The sequence below is a fragment of the Cebus imitator genome, unplaced genomic scaffold (assembly GCF_001604975.1).
Source record: "Cebus imitator isolate Cc_AM_T3 unplaced genomic scaffold, Cebus_imitator-1.0 Scaffold572, whole genome shotgun sequence".
Classification (NCBI taxonomy): domain Eukaryota; kingdom Metazoa; phylum Chordata; class Mammalia; order Primates; family Cebidae; genus Cebus; species Cebus imitator.
The window spans coordinates 565,279-575,528 of NW_016107887.1; positions in this window are offsets into that span (position 1 = coordinate 565,279).

Below are 10,250 nucleotides of genomic sequence, written 5' to 3' on the forward strand. Positions count from 1 at the left end.
GTTTTAGTAGAGACGGGGTTTCACCATGTTGACCAGGATGGTCTCGATCTCTTGACCTTGTGATCCACCCGCCTCGGCCTCCCAAAGTGCTGGGATTACAGGCATGTGCCACCGCGCCCGGCCCCAGCTAATTTTTTTGTATTTTGTAAGATGGGGTTTCACCATGTTGCCCAGGCTGGTATTGAACTCCCGGCCTCAAGCAATCTGCCTGCCTCAGGCGTGGTGGGTGACACCTGTAAGTGCTGAGATGACACGTGTGAGCCACCACGCCTAGCCCAGAATTCTTTTCATCTTGCAAAACTGAACCTTTGTACCCATTAAACACTAACTTCCCATCCCCCATGTCAGTCCTTTGCATCGCTATAAAGGAATACTTGATACTGCGTAATTTATAAAGAAAAGAGATTTGGCTCATGCTTCTGCAGGCTGTACAAGCATGGCCTCAGCATCTGCTTCTGGTAAGGGCCTCAGGAAGCTTACAGTCAGCGTGGAAGGCAAAGGAGAGCCAACATGTCACAGGGTGAGAGAGAGAACAAGAAAGAGAGGGAGGTGAGAGGCTCTTTTAATCAGCCCTCGCGTGAGCTCGCAGAGGACTCATGATCATGAGGATGGCACCAAGCCATTCATGAGAGATCTGTCAGATACCTCCCACTAGGCCCACCTACTACAGTGGAGGTCACATTTCAACTTGAGGTTTGGAAGGGACACATCCAAACCGCATCACCCTTGTCCCAGCCCCTTGCAACCGTTATTCTAATTTCTGACTCTGAGTGACATCATAAAAGTGGAACCATATAGTATTTGGCCTGTGACCAGCATGTCCTCAAGGTTCATCCATATTGTAGCTTGTCAGAATTTGTACTTTTTTTTTTTGAGAGAAAGTCTCACTCTGTCACCCAGGCTGGAATGCAGTGGTGCAATCTCCTCTCACCACGACCTCCACCTCCCAGGTCCAAGTGATTCTCCTGCCTCAGCCTCCCAAATAGCTGGGATTACAGGTCCCAGCACCACACCCAGCTAACTTTTGTATTTTTAGTAGAAATGGGGTTTTGCCATGTTGGCTAGGCTGGTCTCAAACTCCTGACCTCAGGTGATCTGCCCTCCTTGACCTCCCAAATTGTTGGGATTACAGGCGTGAGCCACCATGCCCGGCCAGAATCTCCTTCCTTTTTAAGGCTGAATAATATTCCTATGTATGGATAGCCAACATTTTGTTTATCCACTCATCCTTCAATGGACATTTTGGTTGCTTCCATGTTTGGCTATTGTGAATGATGCTGCGACGCACATGGGTGTGACCAAATACCTCTTCATGTCCCTGCTTTCAGTCCTTTTGGGGAATCCCCACAAGTGGGACTGCGGGGTCAGTTCTGTGTTTAATTCTTTGAGGAACCACCATCCTGTTTTCCACAGTGGCTGCACCGTTTTCCTCCCTCCAACAGTGTACAAAGGTTCCAGTTTCTCCTTGCCAACACTTGTTATTGTCTTTTATTTATTTTTTGTCTTTGTTTTTTGATAATAGCCATTGTAACTGGAGGCCTCAGGTGTTTGAAGCTTGATCAGTGGGTGGGCTGACTGAATGCTGGTCAGCGCATTTGCAGCACTGCCACCCCAGTCTCTAATCAGGACCTCTTACCAGGACCAGGGCTGCAGCCCATGCGCCACCCACAGGCCTCCCTACAAGTCCCCTACGCTGCTCTGAAACCTTCCTACCTTGACCACACCTTTCCCAAGCTCATCAGTCTCCAGCGTCCATTCTGACCATGTGTGTGCCCATGTTGCTCACAGCTGTGGCTCCTCCATGCCTGCTGCCCGTGTTCTTCCCAGCCTTCCAAGCCCTACGGACAGCACCCATCCCACCCCACACTGCAGTAAAGCACCCCTCTCCTCCCAAGTTGCCTGCCCACATCCCTATGAGAGGAGCAGAGGGTATGCACGGTGGGAGGGGCTTCAGGTCTTGGGTTGGAATCCTGGTTCCACATGATTCTGAGCAGGCTACTTAACCTCCCCGACCCTCGGTCTTCTCATCTGTAAAATAGAAATACCACCTGCCTTGCAAATTTGTGGGGCTGAAATGAGACCAGGTACATGAGACAGTGAGCAAAAGTCCTGGCACAGGACGAGGCTCCTGGGGAAACAGGGAGCGGCACTGGCAGGGCCTCTTGGCTGGGAAACGGCTGGGGTTTTCCAGGGTCCCAAAGAAGGGCTTTGTTGCTGAAGGAGGATGACACCAGGGGAGGTCAGAGGATCTGGCCAGATAGCAGAATGATCTCAGAGTTTTCAGCATTCCCACTACACGCCCGCGTATTAGCAAGAGTTTCACAAAACGATACTTGGACTATTCCATTTCATTTTTACTTGAGGAATGCAGCTCTTGACCTATGGAGCTGATCTTCTGGCCCGCTGGTGGGCTGTGACCTATGCTTTGACTATGCTGACATAGGGCCTTGCAGACCGCATGGGGGCAGGAGATCTGTGTTCTAAGTGCAGTGGAAAGCAGCGTGCCAGGTCCTTGGGCTGAGAAGGGACCTGATGGCTGCCTTAGCCCATGTGAGCTGCTATAACAAAATGCCATAAGTAAACTAGGTGGCTTACAAACAACAGAAAGGTCTTTCTCTCAGTTCTGAAGGTGAGATGTCCAAGGTCAAGGCGCTGGCAGATCCAGTGGCTGGAGAAGGCCTTCCTCCCAGGAAGGGGCAGACAAGCTCCCTGGGGCCTCTGACAATCGCACTAATCCCATTCATGCGGGCTCCACCCTCATGGCCTCATACTCCCAAAGGCCCCACCTGCATGTGCCATCACCCTGGAGGTTAGGCTTCAACATCAGAAGCGTGGGAGGGAATGCAAGCATTCAGTCAATAGCTACCGGATTGGGTTCGAGAGCTCAGAGCGGAAGGAGGGAGCCTGGCAAGCTCAGAGCCTGAGAGTTCCCCTGTACTCTGGCTTGGCTGCTGGCTACCCCACCCGCCTGCACAGCCTCTGCCCCTGCAGGGAAACTAGACGTGAGCTAGGACACAGGAGCTGGATGCACTCGGGAGCACTTCGCTGCAGCCGAGCCCCAGAGCGGCAGGGGCCCGCAGCGAACAGCGAGAGCTCGGCAGGCCAGAGTGCATGTGTGGCTCTCAGGCTGCGGTCCTCCGCCTTCCGGTGTGCAGGAGCCAAAGAGCACTGCAAAGTGGCCCATTTCCAGCCAACACCCCCAGCCAGCCATGAGGCAGGCATCAGGCTTTCCGGCTATTTCCTGGGATGTCCCTTCAGGCAGCGGGCTGCAGTGTTGTGGTCCTCAAACTAGAGGGCTTGTTCTGCAGATGGCTGGGCCACCGCAGAGTTTTGGGGTCAGCGGGTCTGATCAGGGGCTTGGGAATTTGTATTTCTTTCTTTTTTCTTTTTTTGAGACAGGCTCTCACTCTATTGCCCAGGCTGAAGTACAATGGCTCAATCTCAGCTCACGGTAACCTCTGCCTCCCTGGTTCAAGTGATTCTCCTGTGTCAGCCTCTGGGGTAGCTGGGATTACAGGTATACCCCACCTCGTCTGGCTAATTTTGTATTTTTAGTAGAGATGGGGTTTCACCATGTTGGTCAGGCTGGTCTTGAACTCCCGACCTCAGGTGATCCGCCCACCTCGGCCTTCCAAAGTGCTGGGGTTACAGGCGTGAGCCACTGCATCCCGCCGGGAATTTGCATTTCTAAGAAGTCCCCAGGTGATGCTAACACTGTTTGTCCGGGGACCATACTTCGTGAGCCCCGATATAGCAGAGAACTGCCTAGCTTCTCATTCAGGGTCTTGCTGTGTGACTTTGCGTGAGGTTGCCTAACTTTTCTGTGTTTTGCTTACCTCATCCATAAAATTAGTCCATGAGGACTAATACTCATGCCCGCCTCGCAGGACCGTTATAATGAGTAAATGAGCTGAATTTACTTCAAGAACTTGGAGTGGCCCTGGTGGTGAGCGGCAGGAGGTTTTATTCATGACTTGTAGTTGCTGGGTGGTGTCCCAGTGCATTGGAATCTTCAGGAGGGCTGGAAAGCTACCTGCACTGGGTCCCTGACCACAGTCTCCCATTCATTGTGGGCTGCAGGGCTGAGAATGTACGTTTCTAACAGGTTTCCCAGGGGGCCATTGCTCCTGGCCTGGAGGCACCTGTCCTGTTTCTGGGAGAAGCCTCCAAGAGGGAAAGTCAGTCACTCAGGTGGGGTAGGACAGAGGGGGACTAGAGAATGTTAGGGTCCGCTGACACAAAGGTGACCCAGAGCCTGACAGCTGGCTGGTAGCTGTGGTCCTCTGTGCCTCCCTGTAGGGGAAGATGATTTGAGTAGTGAAACTGTTGATAATCCCCTGGCCCAACAACAGATCACACACACACACACACACACACACACACACACGGAACCAGAGGGCCCTACTGGGCACAGGTGTGAATGCTGCTGGCTCTCCACCCACTGTCTGCTCTGGGCCAGGGGAGTAGCTGCACTCAGCACTTCTGCTCCTGGAACTCCCAGCTGCAGCTGCTCCGGCAGTGCTGACTGGGGCTGTCCACATGGAAGACCCGTGAAAGTCACCCGTGGGAAGCAGGTGCACGTACTTTTGAGCCTCTACCAGGTGGGCTGAAGATTCCACATGGAGTGTGTCAGATGGGATAGGCCCTGGGAGGCTGACTCACGAGGACCGAACCCTGAGGAGCCTGAGAGAATTGGTCCCTGTGGGTAAGAGGAGGAAATCAACCATATGGCTCTGGAGGATCCTGGCAGCCTGCGGACACTCTAAGATACAAAGCAGAATCCTCAAGGGAAGGGTGTCTGGCAGGTTCTCCCAGCTGAGCCTCAGCTGGAACAGAGCTGGCTTTCCCCTGGCCCTCCAGCAAGGGAGCACAGGCCCCAAGGCTTGGCTTGGACAGGGTTCCTTGGACCTTCCAGGGTACAGCCAGGTTTAGACAGTCCCCTCCCACTCCCCCATTCCCAGACCCTCTGATACACACGCATTGGGGAAGACTACCTGTTCCAGCCCTGCTCAGCCCTCTGTCACCTCACCCAGGGAAGAATCTGGTGGCCGGGAGGCTTCCAGACTCGGTTGGATTGAATATTAACCTGCCTTGATCGGGTGGATCAATATTTAAACTCAGTTACAAGGGAAAGGGGTTATCTGGAGAGGGCTTATTGGGCCAGAGCAGCTATTGGAATATCTGATAAGCCCAGAGGTTGACGTGGAGTGGGGAGGGCTGGCCCCAAACACTAGCCAGAGAGGAGAAAGGTGGATGGAGGAAAATCAGCCAACTTCCCTCCCTTCCTCCTGTCATCCCTTCTTCCTCCCCGACTCCCTCTCTTCCCTTTGTTCACGTGTGCTTTTTCAGTATCGGGGCAGGCCCAGCTGTTTCCTGGCACCAGCAGGTCACTGAGCTTGCCAGGCCCTACTCTTCCTCTGGGCTCTTCCTCTGAGCTCCCCTGGGCTCCTGTGCCGAGGCTGTAACTGCGGGTTTGTCCGTCTGCCTCTCCCACTGGCTGGAGCTCCTAGGGAGAGCTTGGTCTGCCAGATCGCTGCCACTCTGGAGTCCAGCCCAGGGCCTGGCTGGGAGAAGCCTGCTGGGAGTGTTTGTTGAATGAGTAAGAGATAGCAAGAGGTGCTGGGCAAGTGAGGGAGTGGGACCTAAAGGCCGTAGTGAAGGGAGCCTGTGCTGTCTGGGGGCAAGCTGCCGTGTGGTGACATGTGTCAGCTTAGCACGCAGAGAATGGGGACAGAGGACGGTGAGTTCAGATGGGACAGCAGGGATTGGGAAGAGGACCAAACACGGACACAGGGATGTAGAGTGGGCCGGCAGGAGGAGGCCTGTGAGGGGATCCCGAGGTGGGTACTTCGCGTGCCTCGTCTGAAGGGTTCCAGGATGTACCACTCTGAAGAGGATTTTCTGTTCGTTTTTTTCTGAATTCCCCGTAATCTGTCTAAAAGCAGAGGCTCTCAAAACAATTCACCTCCTGTAAATCCTTTCCCTGGAAATTTCAAAACTAGGGAGATGGACTCCTATCTCCAAAGATGAGAATTCAAGAAGTTAGCACTGGCACCAGAACAAGAAATCACCAGAACAGACATTCTTGCAAAACTGTCCTTGCTGCTATCCGTTCTCCTAGGGGCCATCGATCTTTCCTAAAAGTAATTCTTTTTCCCGTAACAGGGCTCCACTTCCCTCTTCCTCTATTAACATGAAATATAAGTCCCAAATTATAACCACCTCCTTGAGCTACATTTTTTTTTCTTTTTTCTTTTTTTTGGAGGCAGAGTCTCACTCTGTCACCCAGGTTGGAGTGCAGTGGTGCCATCTCAGCTCACTGCAACCTGAGGACACTCTAAGATGCAAAGTGGAATCCTCAAGGGAAGGGCGTCTCAAGTGATTCTCCTGCCTCAGCCTCCCGAATTGCTGGGATAACAGGCGCCCACCACCACATCCAGTTAATTTTTATCTTTTCAGTAGAGATGGGGTTTCACCATATTGGTCAGGCTGGTTGTGAACTCCTGACCTCAGGTGATCGGTCCTTCTCAGCCTCCCAAAGTGCTGGGATTACAGGTGTGAGCCACCGTGCCCAGCCACATTTTTCTTTTCATTTAGATTTTTTTTCTTTTCTCCTTTTTTCTATTTTCTTTTTCCTCCTTCTTTTTCTTCCTTCTTCCTTCCCCCTCCCCCTCCCCCTTCTCCTTCTCCCCTTCCCCACCCTCCTCCTCCTCCTCCTCCTCCTCCTTTTTCTTCCTCAGGTTCTCACTTTGTCACCCAGGCTGTAGTGCAGTAGGTCATAGCTCGCTGCAGCCTTGAATTGAGTCACATTTTTCTGTGAAGTCCCCCCTAGGTATGAGAATAAAAATCCATATGTTTTCTCTAGCGAATCTCTCTTTGGTCAGCTTAATATGCAGGCCCCTATTCACTGAACATAGGAGGATAAAGGGAAAGTTTTTCCTCCCTGTTATCTTGTCCAGCACTCACAGCACCTTTTCAAACAGTTGTTAAAGTCTCTGCTTTGCCCGTGAGGAGACTGAGCCTCAGAGAATCTGGGCAGCTTCCTCAGGGACACACAGCTAGTCAGGGGGCAAAGCCAGGCTTCTGACCTGGGTCCGTCAGCTCCAAAGACTATGCCACCATGCCATGTGGCTGTGAGGAGGCTGACGCTGGGGAGCAAATGTATCCCGGATAAGGAGCTGCTCAGAGCTGGGAAGGAGGATGCCAGGATGTCTAGGTCGCTTGGGAGATGCCACTCCCAGCAGTTCTTCACGCCCATGGGGAAGCATGCCTTTAGGACAAGCTACATACCATAGCTGTCCCCACTCCACCTCAGCCCTGACCCAGCTGTGTCCTTGGGGCCTGTGGAAAGGGGCGAGAGAGAACCGCCTCCTCCTTCCCCATGCTGTGCCCGCTGCACCACTGGGACAGGGAGGGTGGGATGTGTAGCCAGAGTGACCCTGTGGGAGGCAGGTAAGTCTTCAGCTCACAGCCCCGCCCCAACCAGGGCATCCTGGGTCCCCAGCTCATTTATGGACCCTACATGGGCATCGTCCCCACAGCTCCAAATGTCCCTCTGCTGCCCTCTGGAATGTGGGCCCCAGGAAAGGAAGCCTGTCCTGGGTACCTGCAGGTGCAGCTCTTCCTCTGGGCTGCTGTGGGCTGCCGGGCGCTAGGGTTCTGCCCCAGCATTCAGGCCACCTCCCCAGGAATGGGTACTCAAGCTTTCCAGAGATGGCACCTTCTGCTGACCTTCCCTGCCCCTCTAATGCGAATGCACTTGGGAGGCCAGTCCTGTGCGTCACTTCCTCCTACCTTCCGCCTTCGTCTGTTCCTTTCATTCATTCTTTCCCTTTTGAAGGGAAAGTGGACTCAGAGTTCAAGCTGATCTAGAAGCTGTCAGGCCTGGCTCTGACACCCATAGGCTGTTTTCCTTTTTCTTTTCTTTTTTTTCTTTTTTTGAGACAAGGTCTCACTCTGTCATCCAGGCTAAAGTGCAGTGATGTGATTTCAGCTCACTGCAGTCTCAACCTCCTTGGACTCAGGTGATCTTTCCACCTCAGCCTCTCAAGTACCTGGGACTACAGGTGTGTGCCACCACACCTGGCTAATTTTCTTGTTTTTTGTATTTTTAGTAGAGATAGGGTTTTATCATGTTGCCCAGGCTGGTCTCAGGCAATCCACCTGTGTTTGTCTCTCAAAGTGCTGGGATTACAGGTATGAGTCACTGCATCTGGTCAGCTGTTTGCCATTTAATCTCCCTAAATTCAAGTCTCTCTCTCTCTTTTTTTTTTTTTTTTTTTTTTGCTATTGTAAATGGGATTATCTTTCTTGATTTCTTTTTCAGATTGTTCCCTGTTGGCATATAGAAATGCTACTGAATTTTTTTTTTGAGACAGTGTCTCCCTTTGTTGCCCAGGCTGGAGTGCAGTGGCGTGATCTTGGCTCACTGCAACCTCCACCCCAGGTTCAAGCAATTCTTCTGCTTCAGCCTCCCGAGTAGCTGGGACGATATGAGTGCACCACCACGCCTGGCTAATTTTTGTATTTTTAGTAGAGACAGGTTTCACCATATTGGTCAGGCTGGTCTTGAACTCCCAACCTCATGATCCACCTGCCTCAGCCTCCCAAAGTGCTGGATTTACAAGTGTGAGGCATGGCACCCAGCCTCAAGTCTCTTTTTCTACAAAATGGGGACTAGTTATACCTGCTTTGGACAAATGAAGGCAAATAAATATATTTATATATTCTAAATGAACAGAGATTGAAGATGTATTGGTCAGGCTGCTTGGAGCCTTTCTGGCCTAGAAGTCCCCATTATGGCCACTGTCATTCTGTGGAAAGCCACTGCCCACAGGACTAGACTCCTGGAAATGACCTTCCAGGGAGAACTCTGCTTTTTCCTTGGGGCTGCAAGAGCGCGCAGCTGAGGAGTAGCCAAGGGAGGAGACGCAAACCCCATCCTTCCCGCTGCGAGGAGTTCTTCAGCATCCCCTTGGCTTCAGCCTGACTTGTCTGTTTCAAAGCAGGCTGCTCCCCGCTGCCCTGGAAGGGAGGGGCATCTCTGTTTTGAAATTAATCTGATTTAACTTTAGGAAGGGACCGTGCGGGCCTTGCGCAGACCACGTGTTTTAAGTAGTGTTTTGGGTACTGTTTTATTTGTTGCTAGTGACTTGAGACCTTGAACTAGGTCTAAAGACCAACTACACTGTAAAGTATTCAAAAGAAGATGACATTAAAAAGCGGACTCCCAAAAACATAGAATAATACCACTAAGGCAATCATTTATAGAAACAGGTATTAAGTTGGAAATATCCTGAGAAGATTAAATTAAAATACAATATTCTTACATCTTGGCCACAGTCGGTAAATAATACTGGCCGCTGTGAAAACAAGCCCCAAACGTCCGCGGCTTAACATAATAAAGGTTTATTTCCCCTTCACGTCTCAGGCCCGCATGTGCTGCCAGGACTGCCTCCCACAGGGTCACTCAGGGACCCAGACTCCTTCCATCTAGTGGTTCTGCCATTTTCTAGGGCCTTAGAGCCTTTGCTCCTGCCAGAGGAAGGGACAAGGGGGACCCTGGAAGGAGAGGTTTTGGAGGCCGGGCCTGGAAGTGATGCCCTCACTTCTGCTCAGATGACGTTGGGCAGCGCCATCACAGGTCTCTACCCAACAGCCTGGTTGGATGGTTGGGAAATGCAGTCAGCTATAGGTCCAGCCTTCACTGCCACAATGGCATTTAAGGCATCAATAAATAGACTGGGCGCTGTGGCTCACACCTGCGATCCCAGCACTTTGTGAGGCCGAAGTGGGTGAATTGACTGAGCTCAGGAGTCCGAGACCAGCCTGATCAATATGGTGAAACCCTGTCTCTACGAAAAATACAAAAAAAATTTAGCTGGGTGTGGTGGTGGGCACCTGTCATCCCAGCTACTCTACTCGGGAGGCTGAGACAGGAGAATCACTTGAACCTGGGAAGTGAACGTTGTGAGCTGAGATTGTGCCATTGTGTTGCCCTCCAAGGCAACAGAGCAAGCCTGCATCTCAAAAAACCCAGCTGGAATGAGTGAAAAAAGAAATTGCCAACACCTACGGTGTCTCCTCTGTGCCAGGCTTTGTCCTTAATCCGTAATTACCAATGCTCACTCTAACTCTGTTTCAACGTCAGCATCAGCACTACTTTCAGAAGCAGGAAACTGAAACCAGGAGGGGTTCATTAAGTTGCTCAAGAAAGGAGTCTGCTGGCCGGGCCCCGTGGTTCATGCCTG